The sequence below is a fragment of the Marmota monax genome, unplaced genomic scaffold, assembly GCF_021218885.2.
Source record: "Marmota monax isolate L192 unplaced genomic scaffold, Marmota_monax_Labrador192_F-V1.1 WCK01_AAM20220418_F8-fsc00136, whole genome shotgun sequence".
NCBI classification, from domain to species: domain Eukaryota; kingdom Metazoa; phylum Chordata; class Mammalia; order Rodentia; family Sciuridae; genus Marmota; species Marmota monax.
In genome coordinates, this window is record NW_026693905.1 from 4,763,304 (window position 1) to 4,790,467 (window position 27,164).

The following is a 27,164-nucleotide window of genomic DNA, read 5'->3' on the forward strand; positions in this document are numbered from 1 at the left end:
TTACATCAATTTTAATCTCAATTTTTGAGACTGTTAAATATACCAGTTGTTACAAAGCTAAGAACCAGCACTTAAACCCAGGTCTATATGTTCCCGCAGTCTATACTTGTATCCAGTGAATTCTATTGCTTAATTCTTGAAAATTCTCCCCTGGAGCATACCTACCTCCTTATCATTCTCTAGTAAAAAGGTGTGTGTGTGTGTGTGTGTGTGTGTGTATGTATTAAAATAGACTGAAAAAAAATGCTTCTACTTGTGGAAAAAGCTCTTATTTCTAAAATTGGACAAAAGTAAACATTAAATTTAATTCTAAACAGGAAAACATAAGAGTTTATATTTCTAAAATTAGATAGAAATAAACATCAAAATTAATTCCAAACATGGATAAATAAGATAACCAGGACTTCCAAAATGAAAGTCTTCAAGTATCATTGAACATCTAAAATGCCTTCTCGAGGTTTCCATGCCAACCTTTCCAGAGTACAGAAATAAGCTGTGAAACAATATGTACACACCCCACTATCTGCAGCTTTTGATGCGTCAAACTGTTTCCTTGTATATTTTCTAATAAGCCCAAATAAATTTTGAATATTTCACAAATGAGAGAAGTAAGACTGGTACCAGTCATCAGTGAGGCAAGCAATATGAATTTTGTTGTTTTTTTTTTTTTTAAAGTGAAGGAAGACTTAAAAAATAGACCTGATGGGGTCTTTTCATTTCTATTAACATCCTTTCTATGTAGATCCATAGTCATGGCTTTTCAAAATAGAGCTTATAAAAGTTATGCTTAAAATACAAACAACATTAAGCATTTAACATTCAATCTACAGAAGACAGATTTGAAAATCTTAAGTAAGCACTTCGATCCTTGATTCAAACCAAGAGGAAAATAAATGGGTAAAGAGCCAAAAGGAAAACAGGTCTATTTATTCCTCTCACATAGTTTGAAGAAATTGCTTTTTATTTCCCAGGCTCCTGAAAGATGAATATTGTAGTTTGATTGACTTCCAAATGTGACAGGAGCCTCCAATGGAGAAGAAGAGCTTTGTAGGTCAGAGGGGCAGGCAAGAGGAGCTGGCATCAATGCTGGTCCAGTCTCCAGCATGCAGAAGGCCCAGGCAACAGCAGCTCAGAAGGGTGGTTAGGAAGAGAATGCTCAGGAGAGCCAAGGGAAGGACACAGAAAGCTCTGGAACACAACAGCAATAGGAGGGATGATGATGGTAGGCACCACTACCAAGTCCATACCATCATGCGTGCTGAGGGTGCTATCAGAAGATACTAATGACGAGGCACATGTGGTCTCTGCTTTCAAGAAACTTAGAATTTAATTAATTAATAATAATAAGAAGAAAGAATGCTAATTAGGTAATAAGAAAGTAAAATGCTAAGACAGATAGGATCTGGGGTGTGGTGGGAGTGCAAAGTGAGCACAGTTCGCCCTGTACAGCCAAGGCCCCTCGAAGAAACTGATGTCCAAGCATTCACTCTCAATGGGGTGGGGGGTTAGGGGGGCTAAAGGGAGAAGAGTTGCCAGTGATGGGGCAATGGGCTAAAGAAATCTTTCCTGGTATTAACTAATTTAAAGTGAATACAAATATTAGAAGTCAATTTGGGCCTTACTTAAGCTTTTAATTATGCAACATATGTTATTTATACTTTAAGTGGTCCATGCCATAGAAGGCTTTAATGAAGAACCATTGTATGCTGAGTTCTCTGATTATTGTTTTCGTAAGTATCAGAACCCCATGACCATTCAACATATCAATATTGCATACTCAAGTATGTCAAACCTAAACAACAAATTTAGGCAGGTCATAACCAGGAAAAGACAACTGCAAATTTATTAGACTCGCAGCCACACTTATTTTATCCCTAATAATTGTGGGCTGCAATGAACTGATGTCTTTTTGATTTATAGGTCTGGGTATCTTGTCATAAATTGTCATGTGTTTGAATGCAACACTTTCATTACTGAAGCGGGTAGTTTCAGCTGATACTTTTCTAGAAGGAGGAAGATTTAAGATCTTATCGTAGGTAAATAGACAAAAATAAGCTTCAGCATAGAGCTTTTAAAAAGATACTAATTAATGACTCTGCTAATAACAAGTTCTTTGATTCAGGTCCTAGGACATGGCTTGCAGATACCTCTAACTGCAAGCCCCTTACATAGATTTCAAAACATTTTTTTATATGTTGATTCCAACTCTCAATCAGTGATCACAGGAATAAGTACTGGCGGTATTCGTACACTTTCAAAGTTTTTAAAGATATTTATCACCAGCATTTCTTGAATATCACATAAGAGCTAATATGGTTCTGAATCTGAGTATTATGATTTATCAGCCACTTCCTGGGATTCAGGTCTCCCTTGTTCCAACCTGCAAGCCTTCTCATGGTTCACCTTTTTTTTTTTTTCTACTTCTCTCTTACTCTAATTTTCAGAGCTCAAAAGCCTGCTTTGTGGCAGTTGCCTTTGTTCTCATTCTAGCCATGTTTACAGAGGTGCCTTGACTCAGAAGTATGAGGCCATGCCTCCCTGATCTGCTTAGCTCCTTGGTGTGTAGGTTCCTCTCTCTTCTTGGTACAGTCTCCTGTCACGGTTGAGATCCAGTTTATGAAATAAAGGAATCCCTTCATTTCTAATGGGGCACTGGTAGAGGACAAAATGAACTGTCTGGTTCTACACCCAGGGTAAGGAGTAGCTCAGCACAGGTTTGGTGGCTTCTTTAAAAGAGAATGAACAAACTCTCCCCATCTGAATTTTATTTATGAAGACAAATTTTTTTGAACCAAGAATTTTAAATATATGGTCAGAAGATTTCTGTGTGTGTGACTTATGATTTTAATCGACATGAAGTCATAAATATACATTGTCATAGATTTATCATTTTATTGAAAATAATATCAGGGGATTTGGGTACTTATGGAAACAATAACAAGAGAGTTAAGCATATAGTGCTTCTTCATTAAAACATTCTATAGAATAGACCATTTAAAGTTTAAAATAACGAGGCGCTGGGTATAGCTCAGTGGTAAAGCACTTGCCTAGCATGTGCAAGACCCTGGAATCAATCCCCAGTGTGCTAGGGGTGTGGGGGAGAGACCTACATTAAAATTCTGCCTGGCACAGTACACACACCTACAATCCAAGGACTAAGACTGGGGAAGCTGAGGTAGAAAGAACACAAGTTCAAGGCCAGCCTCAGCAATTTAGGTAGGCCCTAAGCAACTTGGTGATGTCCTGTCTCAAAAAAAAAAAAAAAAAAAAAAAAAGACTGAGGATATAAATCAATGGTAACACATTCCTGGGTTCAATCCCCAGTATGAGTAATAATAATGGTAATAATAATAATAATAATAATAATAACAACAACAAAGTATAAAGTAATGATTGCTAAATTCCCATTTCCTGGCTCATCTGCCTCAGGTGATCATGAATGTGCTTCTGATGCTATCTTTGAAAGGTTTGGGCCTGAACTGACAGTTCCACACAGCAGTCTAAACTGTTCTTTTTCTGAGAGGTTAGAAAGGCAAGATAGCAATCTTAAGTGACTTTTTTTCTTTTCTATTTTTCTTTTTTGGGGAAGATTAAAGAGTTTTCAAGAAACAAGAAGGAAATATAAAGACAGGTGGATGAAAGGGAGAGAAAAAGGTTACAATCCAAGGAACATCTTTATTCCTGAATATTAAATTGTGTCATTTTCTACTAAAGACAAAGAAGAGGGTACTGAACAGGTGCTGTCACAAAATCGCTTTACAATATCTGTTGATACATTTCTACACTGCTTAAAAATGAAGGTGCATCACTTTGAAAAGAATGCATTTTATTTGGATATATCACATAGAAGTCTTGTTAAGCACACGTATGTAGTTGGAAGGCTGTTGCTACCTGAATGAAAATGAGCAAGACTGTTCCTGTCCTGTTCTCCTGCACACTCTTCAACACAATATGGTACCCACTAAAGCACTTGTTTGATGAATGAATAACTCACTCAGTCATTTTACACAGACTGGAAATAAGCTTAGCCTACTTCTGTAGTAAAATTTAAAAAATGCTCTAAACCTCACGTTGGAAGCAAGTTGGCAAATGATTGATCTTCAAAAGAAGAAAGATGCCTCGCATTTCCTTTAATCTCTCTGTCGTTAACAAACATGGGTAGACAGATAATTGGTACTGAAAGGTACTGCCACATACCCCAACATGCAAGGCAGCACAGACAGTTTTGCTCAGAAGTTACTGTGGGAGATGAGAGGTTAAAAATGAATGCACTTATACTCAGTGAAGCTTAAAACTGTTAAGTCCTACATAGTATGAAAAGTTTAAGTAGTAGAGAACAAGGGAGATGATATTTTTTAAACATTATAAGGAACACTATTTTGAACAATCAATGGCCTCATGAAAGGGAAAGTAATTTGCTTTGCTAGAGAATGAACTTTAAAAGTTATCTGAAGAATTTTTCCTTACCTACACACTTTTATCATTAGAAATTGGCTCTTCCATTCCAAATTAATAAAACAAAACAAAGTAATACAAAAGAACACTTCTATTGGAAAGACTGAGCCCTTGTTAAATTCTTTTCTCTTTTCATGGAGAAGTACAATCTGTGTGGGTGAAGGCTCCTGCTTCATTATTAGTTATTATTAGAATGTTTTCTCCATGTCCCTCTTTAGAATTCTAATTATACTCTTGCACACATATGTATTGTAAGTGGTTCCTATAAATTTTTAAAGAGGAATTTTAGGGGGAAAAGATGGAGAAAAGAATGCTATTATTAGAGCATATGGATTTTAGCTGTGTATATGTAGATATATTAAGAAATGAATCACTGGCTGACTTATAGGGAAGCCTGTCTTTAGTAATCTCTTCATCTATTCATCATCAGCAGATGCTCACTCTGGGTGCAACCTGAGTGATTACTCCCAGAAAGCTCATAATTGCAGTAATTAAGGTCACAAGACCTTCAGCAAGTTCCTGCTTTTTTCAAAAAAAAAGAAAGAAAGGGCAGATGGCCAAGCATTAGCATTTGAATGAGAACTGGAGATCTAGTAGCTGAGCCGAGTTAAATGCACCAGAAAACTGTGAACTCCATTCTCAAACACATTTCAAAGAGTAATTTGAGTTCCTTTTCCACTGTCCATTCTGCTCTCCACATAGAGGTGCGACTTCCCTTTCAAAGCCCAACCTGAGCAACACCACCACCAATAATTTGCCCAGCTCAGTGAGTTACTATGAGTGTGAAAAATGCTGATTTTATTTAAATCTTTCAATTTGAAGTCTACTTTTTCTTGGTTTTAGAATATACTAATAATACATTAAAGAGAAACAAAAGCATCCATTGACTACTTTTCCTGAGAAACAATTATTGCAACCATTTTGCCTTTTAAGGGCAAATGGCAATTAAAAACACAAGAGGTTTCATTCTCTCTGTTGAAAGTAAAGGTAGATAGAGACCTCTCTCCACTTTCCCTCTTCATTGAGAATTTCCTTCTCAGCCATTCTCAAATGTATGTAAGTCTTTAAATAGCTGAATAACCCTCTACTCAGTCTCACAATTCAGAAATGGTTCCTCCAGGACTTCAGATCCATCATTTGGAAATGCAAATATCCAGAGAAGGGCACTCCTCCATCTCCCAGGTCCCATGAGAAGGTGGGAGCCTAACTAGTGGGCTCCAGGCTCCAAGTTGCAAAACCATTTCCTGTCATAATAAGAGTTGTTTGTTTCTCCCCTGACAAAGCCAATTAGCTAACAGATGGTCACCCTGATTACCCGGTAAACCTAGGATAGTGCAGCAAGTTATCCTACTTAAGGACTAGTTACTGTGGTTGCAAGTCCTTGGACTCATTATTGTGGAGCCATTTTAGATATTTAGCAAAGAATGCAAATGGGAAAATTCTAAATTTTCCATCTGAAATTTTTAATAAAGATATATAATAGTTCAATTTTACAGTTTCATTTTTGTAAATGAGCTCATTAATACTGATATCAAAATGAAAGAAATACAGATATCAAGAGAGCTAGTCGGAACACTTACTTCCCATAGCTTGAGATATTGGTGCTATTTTTTAATTTTCTTTTCACAAGACTTAAGACTAAAAGAAAAATTTATGAAGGAGGTTGTTCGAATAGACATTCATATCAGTATCTCTCTATGTACTTTCCTGGACACAAAGTATGAAAAAAAATCTCATGATGCTCTGGGTGTCTGCCCATAGTTTCAAAACTACATATAAAGTACTTCAACAAATATTTGTGGAAAGAAAAAGTGGAAGGCCAAACCAAAGGAGAGAGGGCAAAGGCAGAATTCAGTCCAAAGTAAGCCTGCTCTGCACTCTGTACAGGTGTCCCAAACCTGGAGTCAGTCCCTTCTCTGGGCCCTGACTTCTAAGAAGACCCCTCAAGAAGTGTCCTTTCTCAAACTCTGGCTTGATATTTTACCCATTTATTTAGGCTTAGCTGAAATTCCTTTTTTAAATGTGATCCTAAATCACAGAGAATTATATCTTCTCCAGATCTCACAACAAACATCTTTATTTAGTATTTGATTGACATGACCTGCATTAATTACTAGTTACATTCTTTGGTTTCCCTACCTTTAATTTTAATTTTCTTAAGCTATTGGGGAGCAAAGGAATCATTTTTGAAACTTCTGAAGAATTCACAGAATCTAGTTCTCAAATGAGTCACAAGTGGATTCTCAATACTTGATTTATTAATAATCTCTGTATCATTGGAACTGTAATTTCCCATGTAGACTTACTTTATATTTGCAAGGCTTTATTTGTGATAGTACAGATAGCAAACCAAGATTTTGAAAGACTATTATTTATAAATTCTTTTTCCCCTGTAGAAACACATGCTCATGAAACTCAGTCCTATGAACATGATGTGTTTACCAAAGTCCAGACTAGGCAAAAATGGGCTATCATCTGTACCATCTTTTTTTTTCCCGCTTTTTCATTTTTAAAAACTTCTGGGGGTCACAGCTCAGTGGTAGAGCACTTGCCTAGCACTCGTGAGACACTGAGTTCGAACCTCAGCACCACATATAAATAAGTAAAATAAAGGTATTGTGTCCATTGCAACTAAAAAAATGTTAAAACAACAAAAACAACAACAACAACAACAACAAAAAAAAACTTCTGTTTAGCTACCAGGGACTCATCTTTCTTCTTTGGACATACTTCTCCCTGTCTCTCTTCTGCCATCCTTCAGCCCTGTGACATGTTGTATTCCATGTAGGGCATGTTAGCTAATGACTTCTACGCCCAACTAAATGGCACACTGCTTGTATATCTGAGTGGAATATCATTTATGACCATGTCAAGACGATGAAATAAAGAGATAAGTATCAAAAACAAAAATCATGTGGGCTTTCTGAAACAGATAATGAGCTTGTAAAAATATCTCAGAGCAAACCATGACATATTAATGGAGAAGATAATTATCTTCAATCCAAAGAGAAGCCATTCACCTGAGAAAGCTTTCTGAATGCAAAACCAAATCAAATCACATTTCAGACACTCTTTATGTTTTCTACTGGCATTTTTCCATAAAGGTAGTAACAAAATTAATTATACTTCTAAAAGTTTTCTACACTTTATTGGTAAATGGAGTAATTATCTTTTGCATCCCCTTCTACAAAATAAGAAGTGTTATTTTATAAACACAAGTTACTTTTCTTATTTTATAAATACAAAGTTAAAACAACATTTGATAGCCAATAAGAAAGTTTACAAACTGCCAGGTATAAATAAATCAGAAAATTAACAAGTATTTACTTCATCCTTAGACTGTTCCAGGTATGATGGAAGAGGCAGGGAGATGTTTAATGGTGGGTAATAAACTAGGGAACTCCTCTGAGGATTCCACAGTCTTAGTGCATGAAATATTATTCAAGCAACATAAAGGTTTTCAGGTAGTTTTAGTAATTATTAACATGGAACCACATGTATTTTTTATGTTGTACAATACTTATATGAAGAAGAAGAAAAGGTAATTACACTCCATTGAAATGCCTGTAGACTAGGAATAGGCTAGCCTGAATATATAAATACAGTTTTTCCCCAGTCATTATCTACACTTAGTCTACCTTGGTGTTTCTACATGCCTCAGGCAAACTACTAATAGTAAAATATTTACACTTTAATTTCCAAATAGATAAAACAGATAGAAAACCCTAAGGGTACATTAAGTACAAAGGTTTCCCCGCCTTTGATTTTATAGCCAGATGGTTTAAATTAGGTCTCAGAGTCCTTTAGAGACTATGGAAAGTCAAAATGAAATTGGAAGGGATTTGCATTTTTAAAGTTGCCTATCAGGTTAGACTCCTGCTCAGATTCAATTTTTCATATTTCCAAACTTATCTAAAATTTCCAAATGTGAAAAAAAAATTGAAAATTTAAAAAATCACAGTTAGAGGAAGGGATTCATGTAATTTTTCCTTTACTAAAGATCTCAGAAATCAGACCCTCAGTTTCTCCTTGAACACAGTTTCTTTAAAAAAAAAAAAATCTCCATTTTTGTTTATTCTTCTCTCCAGGGTTGATATTCCTTATATCTGGCTTAAGATCCCTCAAAAAATACCACCACAGATGTTTTTAAGATGTTTATGACTACTTCTGATACCTTCTTTTGTAACAGAGAATTACTTTTGGCAGGCTGATAAACCCGGCAATGATTTGAAGGAAAGTCTGAGAAAGGATTTCCACTCTATGGGAGAAATACCTTCAGGCAAAAGAAATCAAGATCCCACTCTTATCATTCTGAAAAACAATAACTTCTCCTTTAAGCATCTTGAATGACACATATCTACATATTACAAACAAGTAATTCACAGTTGGTTAAATGAATTTTTTTCTACTTATTTTTATCCCATAAAAGATTTCACTATATTTTTAAGAATAGTTACAGTTCACAGAAGGAAATCTATCACAAAAATTGTGCTTGGAGAGTAGTAACTAAGTTTCTCTATGCATGAAATAAAAATAATAGTACTTAAAGTTCCAACCATCTATTTGTATTTTAAACATTCAGGTACTGAGAGATCACTTGCTTTCCCTTTGAATTATGAACTTCATCTGATAGGCATACAACTTTCAGTATGACAGAAGAGAAACATACATAATAGGGGCATGTGTAAAATGTATTCAGTTATTTTTTTCTCTAATTCAGCTCTTCATTAATTAGATTTGAAATGGTGGAAAGAAAAGTAAACAAAGCAAGGATTCTAAAGGAACATGTATAAGATACTGAATAATAGAGAATGAAACCCAATCCACACTGGTTTGTTATGATAAATAATTCTTCAACTAACATTTTATGTTATTAAATAAAACTAATTTAGTTCAGAAAAGACACAAAATTTCACCCTCTACTACAGAAATGACCCAGATAATGAAACCCTTGTATTGTTTATTGGCAAAATCACTCAAAAGCAGCATGTCTCTACAGAATTATTGAATCTCTATTCTCAAATGAATAACTAATAAAGCTTATGGAGCCTTATATTGATTTATAGATGCAGAGGGAAAAGTAAGTACATCCCCTTTTAATATTATAAATTCCTATTTTGTGAAAAGTGGAACATAAAATAAAGTATTTCTAAATGAATGGACTTCTTTTTAAAGAAGAAGGAAATATACTCCTTTTGTTTTTAAATTATCCAAACCATCCTAACAAGATAGAAAGCTCAAATTTACATCATAGTATTCTTTAGTGACATAAACAGTATGCAAAAAAGGTTATCTGTGCTATTCTTTGGAATGGCATTCTTTCAGAAGATTTCAGGGAAAGAATAAAGATAGGCAGTCATCAAATTAAATTTGTATGAAAACATATCCAAAGGTTGTCTTTTGTAGCCATTTGATACTACATTTGGTTAAGGAAAAAAGAATCTTACATGGAAACAACAAAAACAAAAACAAAACACATATCCAACACTTGTCCTTTAAGATGCTTCCCACCAGTATTGTTTTCATACCTGTCTGGGTGCCATCAACAATCCTCCTTCCTTGGTATGTCAAAACTGCCAAAATAAAGGAGTAATCCTAGAAACATCTATCCTTGAGGTTCTCCATCAGGTCCCAAGAGTGACAAGTTTGCCTGCCACATCCACCTCAACTCCCTCCACATCTCCACTCCAAGTCCTCTATGAGCTAATTCCTTAATTGCAATGTTTTTAACAGGAAAGGATTACTTTTTACAAAAAAAGAGAAAATATATATTTATGATGGTTCAGATTTCAGAAAAATGGCACAAGGAAAGCAACGAGGACTATCTAGTATTTGTGGTTCGAAATGTGATTCTGGTAGCTTTGCATTTCTTCTTAGAGTGGCAAACATAATTGGACATTCTATAAATCTTTCTAGTATCTCAAAGTCACCTGTGGCATACATCAATACAATAATTATAATTATGGATATGTACCTTCCATAAAAATACTATTATATTATGCTAAATAAGGATAAAACAGAATAACAAAACAATTACCTTTCTCTTACCCCTGTTTTTCTAAAATCCCTAAATTAAACATAACCATGATTGCTGCTTCGAATGCCCTTTTTGTGATTATTGTTTGAGTCCTTTTTTAAGTTAACTTTTTCCATCACCAAGGAAGAAAATAATGATGATTAACAATTACTATAACATACACATAAGTGCATACATGTTGCTTTATATTCAATCTAAAGATATGTAATAAAATTGTTTAAGGTCATTATAATTCAATACATAGGCATTTTCTAGGTGTCCACTTCTACAAGGCCCTATGAAGGCAGGAGGCATAAAAGTAAAGACCTCAACTCTCCATAGAGATCCTGGGAGCTGTAGAGGAAATAGGGCATCTAGCCAGAAATAATCATACCATAAAGAAGTATGAACAAATGCAGTAAGAGATGGATAAAGCAAGTTGGAAGAGAAATGCGGCTTTTCCCTGAGCTAGTGTTAGATCATTCACTAAGAAGCTGTTAAAAACTTTGTCCTGACTCTGAACAGCTCAAAGCACTGAAGGGTACTAGCAAGACATTAAGAGCATCCTCTCTTCCCACTCCCAGTTTCATTAGAGCATTAGAAATTTCTACACTTCTCTTTTTTTAAAAAAAATAGAATTCTGCTTACTTGGGTAATATGTTGCTAAGTTTGCTAATAATGTTCATACTATGAAATATAATATCCAACAGAACACAGAGAAATTACTTTCTAATTAGTTTAAAATCTGTTATTTTCAGGTATGTCTTTGCAAGTTTGATAACAATATTTCGAGAACCTCATTAATGTTATTTCCTTTCTTAAGACAAACCCCAGAATTTATTACTCATATAAAATTAAGGAAAAGAAAAAGCCTTCAATGGAGATTTTAAAAGTAGATTGAGGGGCTAGGGATGTAGCACAGTGGCAGAGAACTTGCCTGATACATGTGAGGCCCTGAGTTCAATCCCCAGGGCTGCAAAATAAAATTTTTTTTAAAGTGGAGAAAGGATTGAAAGCTTCCATTTTTAAGATCCACAGTAATACATTTTCTCACTTAATCTTCAAATTAAGTATAAGTTAATGTTCTTGTTTTATACATAATAAAATCAGAGGGCATTGCCAGCAGCTCAGTTGAGAAGCCCTGTCAGAGGTCATGATAGGAACACAAACTGGAACTACCAGAGGCCAGATCCAGGCAGAAAAGAAGCATGAGATCCAGAATATTTTGGAACATGGAATCCAACTCAGGCCTTTGATTAACAATTTTAGGTAGTTATTATTGATTTGATCATAGGAAATCATCTTTTCAAGGATTCAAAGCACCAAGAAACCATAAATTCATCTAATTTCAAACATATGTGCTTCAATCAAGACCACCAGGAGCACTGTAATATATAGTAAAAAGAAATTGAAAAGACAGAGAAGTCTTCTTAGCGACAAAAATCCCGTGGAAAGAAATACAGTCCTCAGCACTCGGTGTCTACCCCAAGTTAGTATGGCTCTTTCAGGGTGAGGTAGTGTGGGGCTGGAGGTTGTGTCTTAATAGAATATATATGCTACCTCCTAATTACATTAGGAAAGGATAAAGGAAAAATGATCATTTATAGGATGAAGAAGAATCACAGATAAGGCAGCAGTAATATTTTCTTTTTAACTTTTCGTTTTGCAAAGTTAAAAGACACTAGGCATCAATTTAGAAAAATATTCTAAATATTTTTAAAACATTGCAGTCAAAATTCATAAAATCTAAGCACCAGGTAAGACTTATGTGGCCCATCATTTCCTTCAGATTTGTGCAATATCTGAGTGCTTATCACAACATCCAAACACTTGCAAAAAAGCTGTTGTACCTTAAATCACTTGCTGAGCAACATTTCAGCTATAAGTAAACTTGAGGACTCTGTTAAAGCTGCTACCCTTATTCCGTTCCTCAGGCTCTCAACCTCTTTCTCAAGAAAACCAGATTTAATGTAATTAACACCAACTTCTATTTTTCTAACAGTGAAAATCATTCTGTTTTTGATTCTTGCTTCAATAGCGTAAGATTTAACAGTCTTCCCAGGCTGAGAGTGAGAGAGTCAGCGGAATTAACATCACCTAGTAATTCTATCTAAAAAGGAAAATATGTTGTTTAGACTGATATTTTTAATGACCCATGGCTATTCCTTCATAAGTATCTGTTTCCTATTTTATATTAAATCATAAAAAAATGAGAAATCATTATTTGCCTACCAAATTGAGAGGAAAATTTAAAGTTCTAATTCTAACATGGCACTGGAATTGTGAAACTCTCACTTCATATGTTACCAGGCACTGGTAAGGACTCCAGGGAACACACACAATGTATCTGTTTGTCACTTCAAATATATTAGTTTCCTCAGATTATATAATTATACTTCTGCAAATTGATACTACATGCAATGCTGGTAGTGAACATAAACAAATTAGTAGAAGTGCTATTCATAATAGGAAGATGCTAGAAAGAGTCTTGATTGTTTAATAATAGGTAAATGGTGAAGTAAATCATGCAATATCCATAGGATAAAACAGTCCTCAACCACTAAAAATCACCTTTCAATGAACTGGAAGTTACAGGATACAAAGTCTGATTTCAAACAACAAAGCATGACAAAAACTGGAAGGTTTTACACCAAAGTTCTGGTGACAGTGCTAATGATAAAGAAAAGTAAATAAATCAGAAAAAAAGTGAACATTTTTTAAAAAGCAAAAACTATCATTTAAAATGTTATTAAGAATCAGTGGCGGGCTGGGGAAGAGCTCGCTTTGCCTCACACATGTGAGGTACTGAGTTCGATCCTCAACACTACATAAAAATAAACAAAATAAAGATATTGTGTCCATTTATAATTAAAAAAAAAAAAGAATCAATGGCAAATGCCAGAGGTGGTGGTGCATGCCTGTAATCACAGAGGCTTGGGGGCTGAGGCAGGAGGACTACTAATTCAAAGTCAGCCTCAGTAAAAGCAAGGTGCTAAGCAACTCACTGAGACCCTGTCTCTAAATAAAATACAAAATAGGGTTGGGGATGTGGCTTAGTGGATGAGTGCCCCTGGCTTCAATCCCCAGTACCATGCCCCCCCAAAAAAAAGTTAGTGGCAAGTTTACCTTCTTAGTTTCTAGTTTCTGTCATGCTTTATTTTTTGAAATGAGACTTTGCATCCTGTAACTTCTAGTTCATGGAAAGGTGATTTTTAATGGTTGCATCAGCATGATTCCAATATGTTATATTTACATTAACCTATGGATATTCCATGATTTACTTCACCATTTACCTATTATTAAACAATCAAAACTCTTTCTAGCATCTTCCTATTATAAATAACATTTCTACTAATTTGTTTATATTCGATACCAACATTGCAATATGTATTATCAATTTGTAGAAGTAGACTCTGATTCCTTTTTATAATATTTTTAAAAGTTTTAATTTTTTTTCTAGTCCAGAGTCAGTAAATTGCATTTTATAGATTTTTAAGACACAACCCATTATAAGACACACATCATTTACCACCAAGAAAGAAAGTAAAAGCTGCCAACCAAACTACAGAATCATCCAATTTTACTTTAATGTAAAAAAATTATACATCTCAGAATTCATAAAGTACTGTAATGGCCTTTTAGATGTCCTATTTCTAGCAATAATAGTCATTTTGCCCAACTAATATTATTACAAAGAAACTTTTTTTCTATGAGGGAAACTCTTTTTTCTTAAACCAAGAAAACTAGCTCTAGTTGAGGTATTGGCATTTTCAAAAGATATAATGTGTTTTGAAAATCTTTCCATTTGATGAGTTGATATATTTTTAAAAGGCTTGCTAAATATAGCAGTTTTTACGAAATATGATTTTACGAAATATGATCAAATATTCTAACCATCTTTTTACTTAGCTGGAAAGACCTGATAATAAATGTTTAAATATGCTTCCATTTCTTTGTGTATATTATGTATATAATTAGCATATTTATTTGAGAATATGTAAATTATTCTGACCTTTCACATTTTGACCAGTCACACTCTATGTTCATATTCCCACAAAAGAAACTGGACAGGTTAAGGCAGATTTTGTGCAACACTGCTTTTTATTTTAAAAATCTTATGTCTTTTTTCTTTTCTTTTTTTCTTTTTGAAAAGTGGCCAGAGCAGAGTGAGATTTCTAATCACTATGTTGACTACATCTATGGGAAAACAAAAATCAGAAAAGGAAGCATTTCCTTCTAATTCAAGAAGAAAAGGGAAGAGTTGACTTCTTATCAAAGTGAAAATTGACAATTCGAACTTAACCCTCTGCATTGAAAATATTCCTGATTCAAATATGTATGGTTTTCAAAAACCTCATCTACTTCTAATTTCTGTTTGGCAAGTGAATGGAATAGGGGCTCATAGGGAAAAAAGGGTAGAAAAAGTCTAAGAGGTCTTAAAAGCAATTGCAAGTTTAAATGTACACAAGTTGACATAGAATACCCTAAGGAGAGAATAACAAAGGAAGCTGGGCTAAGCATTTTTAATAAATTCAACTCAAAACCATATCAACACTTAAAACAATACAACAGACTTTAAATCATACCGTGTAGAAATTTTACTTTTTTAAAATTAGGCTGCCAATTATCCATCAGCATGATTCCAACATGTTATATTTACATAATTCCATACAGATTCAAAGATAGAAAAACACAGTTTGTATATAAAAGAGGAATAATAGTAGTCTTTTTTATCTTAGTGTGTTTGGGGGGGGGGGGCATGCACAGAAACAAGCACTTAAAATGTATTGCCAGAATTGTGGCTAGAAAAAGTACATGTTTCCTTTGTGCCTGCTCTATGTTAGCACTGCAGTTTGAAGAGTTAAATACGGACTTTAAGGGGAAAATTCCTGATTAGTAAGCATAAATGAAAAACCAGTGTTACCCTTTATGTTAATCATTAATGAAAATCCTACACAAAAAGTTTAGCAACGCCTAGCATTTTACTCTTTTTCTGAGCAACAAAGTCCTCATTTCTTTCAGGGTTTAGCTTTTAATTTTATTTTAAAATCCGAATAAATGTTCTAGAGAACAGAATAGAAGAGATAAATGAAATCCCAAGCCTATTGATAGGAGAGCCTGCCAAGGCTCTGTTATTACTCTAAACTCAGTTAAGCTTGTTTTGAGTCTTCCATAAAAGCCAATTAATGAGTAAACAGAACAAAAGCCATGACATCTTAATAGTCTGCTAATTAATTGAAATTTGTGATTCATAAGTGCATTTCAACTCCACTTTTCTTAGGTAATGCATTCTCTGTGGGTCCTAAATTGTGGAATGAAAAGTATTCCCCTGTAAATTCAGAGTGGACCATGTTTTAAATTGTTAGTCACCCTTCCAAAAAAAGCATTCTTTTGGTATTCCAGTTAATAAAATAAATGATTAAATTGGATCTTTTTATAAAATCAAAACTCTGCTATTACAGTGAAAGAAGTCTAATCTTCAATAACCTAAGAAATTGTACTAACTGAAAACAAACACTGATCAGGAAGGACCATGCTTGCTCCAGAGCCAAGTCTGAAGTGTATCCAATTTCTACTCAATTTCAACTTTTCGCCACACTTTAGAAGAATATTTTCAATCTAGCAATCTAAAGACCCAAGATGCTTTTACTGTATTTCACAGTTTATTCATGATCAATATAAATATAGTACTGACCTTAATTCTAGCCAGCAGTCAGAAGATAGGTTGATGATATCAGAACAATAAAATCTGAAAGGAAAAGAGAAAACACCAACTAAATTAGATCAGTAGAACAATTCAGCCTTTTCTACCTAAGGAGTAAGGTAAAATCAGGGGAGCTAGTGACCTATTCCTCATTTTGTAAAATGCACTGGTTGAAACACATCCATTTATAACATACTGGGTTTATATAATAATAACACTTTAAACTTGAAATTATTTTCTAGATTTCACTTAAAAAAACATATTAAATGCTAAAATTTGGTTCTGTTTTTATATTTAGCAGTTTCTATACATTCAAAGAATTCTTATGATTGTATTATTTTTCTTCTCTTTCTTAAAACCACCACCCCCAGTATCGGGGACTGAACCCAGTCATGCTCTACCACTGAGTTACATATTCAGCCCTTCTAACGTTTCATTTTGAGACAAAGACTAGCTTAGTTGCCAAGACTGACCTTGAACTTGAGATCCTCCTGCCTCAACCTCTGGAGTTTTTGGAATGGCAGGTGTGCTTCACCATACCTGATGCTTATGTTTGTATTCTAAAGCTCTCAAGCAGAAAGAATTGCTAATACATTCTGTTCCTAATGTGTTATCATTTCTCTTAAAAGATGTTTAATTAAATATATAAAACTGATACATTTGGATCCTCCCATACACTGAATATTCTGTCCCCTCCCGCCAATTCATATGTTGAAATCCTAATTCCTAAAGTATTGGAGGCAGAACCTTTCAGAAGAGATTAGTACCTTAGAAGAGGGAAATTCAGAATTATAGAAGTTTGTGATTGGTGCCCTTCACCCTACCCCTGCGTGAGGATAGCAAAACAACAGGCATCTATAAGAAAGCAAGCCCTCATCAGACATTGAATTGATGACCTTGGGCTAACCAGCCTCCAGAACTGTGAGAAATAAATTTATGTTGTTTATCAGCCACTCTGTCTTTGGTATGTTTGTTATAACAGCCCAAACAGATTAAGACAGATCCTTAATGTGATTTAATGCCCGCAGGGAGTTTGTGGATTTTAAGCTCAAGATGATCCATCAGTCTAAGGGTAGCAAAGGTCAAACAAGACAATTCCATTGGCAATTTATCAATCTTCCCTTTGGTCTCTTATCCCAACCTTGCCATTAAAATCTGCTGAGGAGTCAATATGTGGGATAGCACATCATACAAGAAAAGTAACCAAGAGGGTAAAACCCAGACAAAAACAAACCAAAGTGTCTATACCAAAAGCCAGCCTGCCTTTTGGACAGATAACAACGAAATCTCAGAACGACAGAGTGATTCTTGGCTTGCTTCACAAAGCATCTCTAGCAGGTCTCCTACTAAAATCAAGCTAGGTTCTAGAAGGATGTTTGTCATTATTAGAAGTTAGTACGTTCTTCTACATCAGAAATCTTGCATTGTTAGACTCTTAGGACAAGTACAAAAACTAAATTAACCTAAAACAGTAATTATCTAAGGAAAAGAATAATATGAAACAACATAGAAAACACCAGTAAGCAATGATAAAAATGCAATTGAATACAAAATAGTTAATTTTTCATCCTATAGGCACGTGCTTAAGAAAACGGGAGGGGGGAGGGGGGAGGATGGGAAAGGCAGCGGAGCACAACAGACACTAGTATGGCAATTTGTAAATCAATGGATGTGTAACTGATGTGATTCTGCAATCTGTGTATGGGGTGAAGGTGGGAGTTCATAACCCACTTGAATCAAAGTGTGGAATATGATATGTCAAGAAATTTGTAATGTTTTGAACAACCCACAATAAAAAATTAAAAAAAAAAAAGAAAACTAAAATTTTTCTTACAAGAATGAAATGATAGATTAATCCATCCATACAAACTTTTTAAAAACAGCATCTAGAGGCATTATGGGGTCTTTGAATATTAATACTTTTGGTACATCTACCTCCATTTCAAACACTTGGCATTATTTTACTTTAACTCAAATGTAATTCTTTTGCTATAAAGCCAGCAGTTCCCCAACTGTGTCATGGTGCCCCACAGTATGACAGTAAATTCACAGGCACTGCTGAAATATTTTCAGTATGTTTTATTCCCCACTCAAAATAAAGCCAATAAAACAACAACATCCATTTGGTCCTACACAAAATACTAACTTGAAGCCCTTTGCAATTTGCATATTAGATCATGCTGTTTTTCTTTCAATGACATCACAGCCCTGCAAAGTTGGATTTTGATGATGTTTGAATATAAATGCCAATGCTGCATGAAGACCAACGTGGAATAATAAGGATGACAGTGTATAAGGTGACTATAAGCTTTCAGGACTTGGCAGTATCTAACAGGCACATAGTCCCTGTAGTAAGTAATTGTGGGTTTCTAAGAATAAAATAAAGGTAGTTCTGCTTTCAATTCTTATGTATATTTTTTTCCAAAGGGCCATTAAGTTATTAGGACACAAATACCCATTAATGTTAATTTACTGGATCTGTGAGGTACACATTTTAACTCAGAGTTCCATGAAAATAATCACCAGGGTGCTAAGGATGCCATGAAACCAAGAAAATTTGAAGCACTATTCGTGAATAGTCTTTTTTAAAATACTATTTTTAAATTTCCTCCAAAAATTTAAAGAAAAAGCAGGAGAGATTAAAAGTAAAAAGTGCAATAGAAGAGAGAGAAGGAAAAGAGAGTTCAAAAAATATCTTTCTAAAAGTAAGAGGAAAAAATACTAGGAGGGTGGGAAGGACAGTGATTTATCACTCTGAGTGTCTGGGTGTAAGTGTGTCTGTGTGTATGTGTGGCTGGCTGGAAGAGTGTCTGTGTCTGTGTGTATGTGTCTGGGTGTGCAGATGGCTGGCTGTATATGTGGTTGGGTGTGTGCGTGGCTGGCTGTGTGTGTGACTTGGTGTGTGTGTCTGGGTGTATGTATGGCTGGGTATGTGCATGGCTGGCTGAATATGTGACTGGGTGTGTGCATGGCTGGCTGTAAGTGTGGCTGGGTGTGCATATGAACTATTGTGTATCAAGGGGTGGCTAAAATAGTGCACATGAAGTCAGGCTTGTGTGTCATAGTTCCCAACTTCAGAAAAATTCCTCAAGTATCATTTTATTTTTCATGATAATGATGAACAAGAAGTGGGCACATTGCACATGTGTGTTTAATCATGTCGATTATCTGTTGTCACCCTTTAAGAAAAAGCAGGTATTGGAACAGAGATGTTGATCCAAATCCAAAAAAGAAAAAAAAAAAAAGAGTGACAGCTTGCACAGCAATGTGAACGCTACAGAATTACTGAACATATAAAAGGATTGAAGCAGTACATTTTATTGTATGTATAATTTAACACAATAAAAAAAAAGATCCTAATACCCTAGGATCTTGCATGGTATCTAGTGCAAAAATCTGCTCAGTAGTCATTTAATACACACTGAAGGATGAATCCTAGGGTGATACCAGCACATAACTCAAATTCTTAGGAGAGAAAGAGGTTCATTCACTGATTTCCTGGAGCCAGGGAGAGCCTGGACATAAATGTCATTATCGTATGACATAGCTACTGTGCCAAAGAGAGAACTATTAAATTGATTAGATTTTCTCTCTTCTACATGCACTCTCAAATATAATTTTTATCGTGAAAAATAAAATGATACTTGAGGAATTTTTCTTAAGTTGGGAACTTTGACACACAAGAATGACTTCTTTTTGTATTCCATATGACTGGGGAGACATTCCAACCTTCCCCCTGGCACTGTCCGCTCCATACCACCACCACTGCTAGCTCTAGCTTCAAAATATCTTCCTTGTTTTCCTTTCAAAACAGCATGAGTCAGTAACAAACTTCATTTAAAATACTAATATTATTCAAGCTACTGGTTCTGTATTTGAACCAGTAGGTTTGATAATATTCAGAACATAAAAGAATATCAATAAATATTGTCAAATAAATGAAGGTGCTGGATGTTGTGCTTTGCGAATTCTTTGCCAGATTTAAAGAAAGAGTTGAAAATTCCTCTTTTGGTTAAAACAAGAAAAAAATTTCTACCCTTACACTAAAAGAATAATCTCTTCAATAAATGGTTTTGGGAAAACTGGATATCCAGAAAAAAAAAATTCAACATTTATTTTATACCATACACAAAAATCAACTCAAAATGGATGGCTAAACTGAAGATCTGAATCATAAAACTTCCAGAGAAAAAGACTCAGCAAGCAGGCCTTTTGATATTGGCCTTGGCATTGGGTTTTTTTTTTTTTTTTTTTTTGGATATAATACCAAAAGCTCAAACAACAAAACCAAAAATAAACTAGTGGGACTACATCAAATTGCCCTTCAAAGGCAACAATTAACAAAATGAAAAGGCAACCCACAGAATGGGAGAAAATATTTGCAAACCACATATCCAATAAATGGTTAGTATACAAAATGTATAAGGAACTCGTACAACTCAATAGTAATAAGCAAAAACAATCTGATAAAAATGAGCAGAGGACCTGAAAAGATATTTTTCCCAAGAAGATTTAATAGCAGGCCAAACAGGTATGTAAAAGAATGTTCAGCATCACTCCTTAGAGAAACGCAAATCAAATCCACAATGAGGTGTCACCTTAGAGATGTCAGGATGAGCATCATTAAAATGATAGAAGGGAACACTAGCCACTGGGTGGATGTAAATTGGTTTGGATTTTATGGAAAATAATATGAAGATACCTCATAAAATTAGGACAGAACTAACATATGATGCAGAAATCACTCTTGTAAGATTATACACAAAGGGAATGAATGTCAGTACCTTAAAGAGTTATCTGCACTCACATGCTGATTGTAGCACTATTCACAATAAGTAAGATATGGAAACAATCAAACTGTCTATCAAAATGTGAATGGAAAAAGAATGTTTAACACACACACACACATACACACACACACACACACTGGAATATTATTCAGCCTTAAAAAAAAAAAAGAGGAGATACTGACATTTGTGACAACACAGGTAAATCTGGAAGGCATTATGCTAGGTGAAACCATCCAGACACAGGAAAAAAAATATAAAGAAATACTTCATGATCTCATTTACATGTAGAATCTTTAAAAAAATCAGAAAAAGCTAAACACACAGAAGCAGATAGAAGCATGGTGGGGAAGTTTGAGGAGTAGGCAGATGTTGGTAAGAGAGTACAAAGTCTCAATCATAAGGGACCAATAAGCCTCGGGGTCTATTATACAGCATGATGGCTATGGTAAATAATTCAATAAAGTGTACTAGAAGTTTGCTAAGAGAGTAGATTTCAAGTGCTTTCATCCAAAATAAATAAGTAAATAAATAAATGATAAGGTAACTATGTGGGCAGATGGTCCTGTTAATTTGCTTCACTATAATAATCATTTTACTATGTGTTTATATGTATATATATGTAATGTATATCATGCTGTATACCTTAAATACATACAATTTTTTATTTCAAAACGACTAATGGAAAGGAAGTTGTGTTGGAGAAGAGCTGTGCACTTTTGACCTAGTGAACTTGAGCTGTCCTGTGGCTTTTATTGTTCTTTTTTTTTTTTTAATCTTAAGGGGAGCACTTCCATTTTCAGTGCCAGGAGCAGCTGCTTTCTAAATAACTCCCTGCAACTTTTTAAAATCCAATCTAATTATTGAGCAAATAGTCAGAGAATAGTAAAGATTTATGTTGCCCTAAGGATCCATCCTCACTGTGAACATCTGCCATTTCAAACACACAGGTCAAGACTTTTTGTGTTGTGTTTTGCTAAACAATGACCTAAGCATAACTCAAATGTAATTCTTTTCAAAAAGATTCAGCATCTGCTTCCAGGCAGCTTAATGCATCAGCATACTAAAAGCACCATTTCTCTCTCCTGGACTCTTTCTCTCTGCCCACCAAATAGGGGAAATCATCAGAAAACAGTCCTGAGAGTCAATCCCTAGTTTTTCTCTTTGCCCAATGAAAAATGATTTCATGTTCATACACTGTAGATCATCAGATTGTGATGATCAATAACATGATCAACTATATGTCAAATTTATGCTTATTTATACCTGGAAATGAAGAAACATTTGAAACAGCTGATATATTTTAACTATTGGATTATCAAGGTCAATTGTCAATTGAAAGCCACTTTTCACACTTCTTCCTATGCTTCTCCCTTGTTAGAGTTTCTATTTAGAGAAACTGTTACTGCTTAGGTAACAGAAAAGTTACTGAGTTAGTTTTCAGAATCAGTTGTTGGGAATATTGCAGCTATCAGACATTAAAAATCAATTCATTTAAAAAAAATAAATGGAAGCGTTTTTCATTTTATTACTCTTGTATTTTTAAGATACAAAGTAGGTGTAAAACAACAAAAAAAATATGATTTAGTGTTTTGAGGATCCAATGTTCTTTCTCATTAAGGAGTTTGTTTATAATCTATTTGAGTTGGGGTAGTTGTGAAAAAGCCAAAAACAAAACAAAAAACAACAACCATGATGCAAACTGAAATACAATTATTGTCATAAAGAAATACCAACAAGACTATGGGAAATCAATGAAGGAGGGGAATGAAATCCTGTTCATTCACAGAGGAAGTTGCAGTTGAGTTAGTTGTGAAAGGAGACAAAAGATTTTGATGGGTGGAGGTGGAGTGGGAAGGAGACCAGTTCAGGCAATGAACACAGCAGAAAGAAAGTAACAGAGCGGAGCCCAGGGGCATGTCTGGAAAAACACTTGCAGTTCTGCCTGGCTGGAATGTAACACCCAAGTAAAGCAATAATTGGGTGAAACACTAGGTTGGGTCCGATGACCTTGAACAACAAACTGAGGAGGCTATATGGTTAAATGTTTAATTTCGTAGGCTAAAGTGAACCACTGAAGGTTTTAAATTCGAGAATGGAATAATTAGGAAATTTAATCTGGCAACACTGTGTAGATTGGATCAGAGAAGGGGAGGGATTAAAGGAGAATAGTCCATTTCAAAGGCTTCTACAGACATCCAAATGAATGGCAATGAAATAGTAGAGAGTCAACATAGTGGAGAGATTTCTCAGTTGTTGCATAGGTCAGCTTGGTTTGTCATATAACAAAATATCCATGGCTTAAGCAATAGAAATTCATTTTCTCACAGTTCTGGAGGCAGGAAGTCCAAGGTCAGGTTGTCAACATGATGAGGTTCCAGTTAGGACTCTGTTCTAACTTGTAGACACACAATCACCTTCCTACCATGTCCTTATGTATTGAACAAGGATGGAAAGAATTGGTAGGGGTTGGGAGAGCACTAGACATCTTTCTCTTCCTCTCCTTTTAGGACCACCAATCCTATTGGATTTGGACCTAACCCTTGTGAACTCATTAAACTTCAATCACTTCCTTAAAAGCCTATTTCTGAATACAGCCACATTGGGGGTTAAACCTCAAGATATGAATGGGGAGGGCACAATTCAGTCCTCAACAGTATGTACAACTTCTCCAATTCTGAGAGTTTGAGATAAATGAATTCCCCGAAAGGTAGTGACATTCTTGGAAACTGGGAAGGCTGAAGGAAGATCAGGTTGCTGAATACAAAGAGAGAATGGGGGCTGGGGATGTGGCTCAAGTGGTAGCGCGCTCGCCTGGCATGTGTGCGGCCCGGTTCGATCCTCAGCACCACATACAAACAAAGATGTTGTGTCCGCCGAAAACTAAAATAAATAAATAAATATTTAAAAAAAACCTCTCTCTCTCTCTCTCTCTCTCTCTCTCTCTCTCTCTCTCTCTCTCTCTCGGAGAGAGAATGATGAGTTTTATTAGACACAGTTAGTTTGACTTTCTGGAAGAATAATAAAGGGAAGGGATTTATCAGATAACTGACATATTCACAGAGGGTATAATTTTATGTGATATGGAAAGAGTGAAATCTTAATATTAAAATGAGACAAAGAATTTAAATCTGTGGTTAAATGATTAGGCTAGGGCTGGGGATGTGGCTCAAGCGGTAACGTGGTCGCCTGGCATGCGTGTAGCCCGGGTTCGATCCTCAGCACCACATACAAACAAAGATGTTGTGTCTGCCGAAAACTAAAAAATAAATATTAAAATTCTCTCTCTCTCTCTTTAAAAAAATGATTAGGCTAGAATATTTCAATGCAGAATCAGAAGCATATATTACAAATCATAGAATTGGATTGTCTAGCCAGCCCACGCTATTATACATTTAATTACACTTTGCCTTGACAGGTAGGGATAGCATTAATAGACTACTGACTGTTTGAAAGCCCAGATTGTTCTTAATAAATGCCATATCCTGCCTTCCCAGATTGTGGGCTGCTCTGGGTCATCAACCCAACAAATCCATGTTTGTATCCCAAGCACTTAGTGTAGTATATGGCACAAAGACAAGGATCTATAAATGCAGAATGAGTCACTCCCCGGAAAAAGAGGCTGAGTCATGGGCACTCCGACTAATTTCACCACTAAACGTATTATTCACATAAAACAACATCGTAGGAAGCTCTGCACCAGGTATCACTCTTGATGGAATGTTCTGTACTCTGACACGTTTGCTGTAGCTGCCACAACAAAGGCTGAAAGTGGAAGTTAAAGCTTAAGACCAGTTTCATGCTGGGAAATTGGACCTAATTCACCCATTTACTGTCACAACATTGAAAAAGAAGATGACAAGGTGAACAGCAACTAGAAATAGTAGTGAAAACCCAATAAGAACTTTTGAATGCCAAAATCACTTTTTTTTAACATTTGTTTTTTAGTAGGTGGACAAGATATCTTTATTTTTATGTGGTGCTGAGGATTGAACCTAGTGCCTCCTGCGTGCTAGGTGAGCACTCTACCACTGAGCCACAACCCCAGCCCTACTAAATCATTTTTAAAATGAAAACAATAGTACTAATACAACAATGGACAAAACATGTCACATGCATTTTTTATTTAATCCACATAAGATCAAAATACAGCAGACATTATTGTTATTCCCAGGAAGTAACTAAGGTTATAAAGATTAAATATTCAGTACCTATGGGAAAATACAGATTCCTAATTAACTGATTTTAAACTAGTCTCATTCATTAAGGAAAAGAATAAAAATCAGAGATAAGGTGAAAAACATTCATATACGTGAATATTTGGCTTTTCACTTTTCCTTCTTTTTAATTTCATTTTATCAGTATTATTTTACCAGTCTCAGTTAGGCATATATTTATATTAAGAAGCTTAGTCAGCTTTTCCACTGCTGTGATCGAAAGACCTGACAAGAACAATTAGAGAAGGAAAAGTTCTTTTGGAGGCTAAAGATTTCAGAGGTTCAGTCCATAGATGGCCAACTCCATTCATTGGGTTCCAGGTGAGGCAGAATATCTTGGCAGAAGAGTGTGGTCACAGAAAGCAGTTCAGGACATGGCACCAGGAAGCACAGAGAGCTCCCCTCACCAGGGAGAAAATATAAACTCCAAGGGCATGACCCTAGCTACCTTGTTTCTCCAGTTACATCCTTCTTGTCTACAGTTACCACGCAGTTAACCTGTTCAAGTGGATTAATGCACTAATAAGGTTAATGCTCTCACAACCCAATCATGTCACCTTTAAACTTTCTTGCATTGTTTCACACATGAGATTTTGAGGGATACCTAAAATCTAAACCATAAAAGAAGCTGACTTTTTCAAGATCTGAAAAACAGCAGAAGGAAGTGTTTTGAAAGTTAAAATGCACCCGAATGACACTATATTTATTTGGATATTAAGGAAATACAATTGAGTGATGAATTTGTAAAAGTCAATAAACTAACTTTCAGCAGTATGAAAATCTGTTCCCTTACTCAAATCATAAGGTCCTTAAATTCTTCAATGGCTTCCAAATGGTTTTATAGTATGCATTGATCATTGAAAATCTCTAGTGTAGCATCACTCATTAATACTTGGTTTACAATTGTGACTTTTAAAATGTGGACTATATATGACATGAACATCAGGCAGGAAGTATATTTCCTTCAAACAGCAGGATGTTTTAAGATTAAGCCACCACCTAGATTGTCTCCAATTCAGAAAGCATGCATTCTCCTAGGTCTACCAAGACATCATTTTGTCATCTAAGTGAAACTTGAATTTCAAAGGAATGTTCAGCTACAATAAATCCTTAAACAATAAAGCAAATCTGTTCCCCAAACTCTCATTTCCTGAAAACTCTAGTAAGGCTCTAACAAGCCAAACTGGGGCATTCCACACATTTCTGGACTCATGTCTCTGAGTCAGAGATTTTCTCCTGGTTGAGTCCTGGTATATTCAACTGCTACAAACATTGCTGTTAGAACTAGATTCCAACATGGCTCAATTTAAAAATTGCAAATCTCCAAAAGAGGTAATAAAAATTTGATTTCAGAACATATATTATAAAGAACATTTTCATTCATTTTAATATTATTATTGCTTTTCATGGTATATATAAGGGCCAAAAAAGGGGATTGAAATTCCAATAGAATCTGTACATTACAAGAAGAAATCATATGTCTGGAATAAATATAATTGCAGCAAAATTAGGATTTCTTGTAAGTCTGAAAGTATTAATGCAGAATACAGATCTGTTGTTACCACCTGATAAACATTAAACATTTTCTCAGACTCTAAATTGTGCTAACCAATGGTTAGTGCTTTATCTTCCCCCAAAGAAGGATCAGGCCCCAAAACATGACAGCGGTATTAAATAGCTTAAATTCACTGTCCATCTTTTCCATATTAGTCACATATAGGCAGTCCTCTCTTTACAACTTCTTTTTAAACATGTGTTGAAAACTACAAACAAAACACTGCAAATGGTGGCTAAATCATAATCTAGTTTATTTCATCTTTAATATAATTGAAGTAGTGCCGAACAGCTAATTAGAATGTTTACCATCTGATTGTGAACCAAGACACATTTTCGTCATTATTTCATTATGAGGAAATTTTCCCTAAGCCAATGGAGTGCACCTGGGAGTTAGTAATTCATTCTCTTAACTAATGTGTTCATGGCAG

The 27,164-nt window shown here is 35.1% G+C and overlaps 1 protein-coding gene across 3 annotated transcripts in view; it reads right to left on the bottom strand.

Moving 5' to 3' along the window:
- Positions 1-27,164, bottom strand: part of Map2 (microtubule associated protein 2) — a 291,958-nt gene that overhangs the window by 203,758 nt on the left and 61,036 nt on the right. For all 3 annotated transcript variants that reach the window (XM_058585200.1, XM_058585196.1, XM_058585197.1), the window contains exon 2: positions 16,167-16,220. The gene's annotated coding sequence lies outside the window, so the exon portion shown is untranslated. The remainder of the gene's footprint in view (positions 1-16,166; positions 16,221-27,164) is intronic.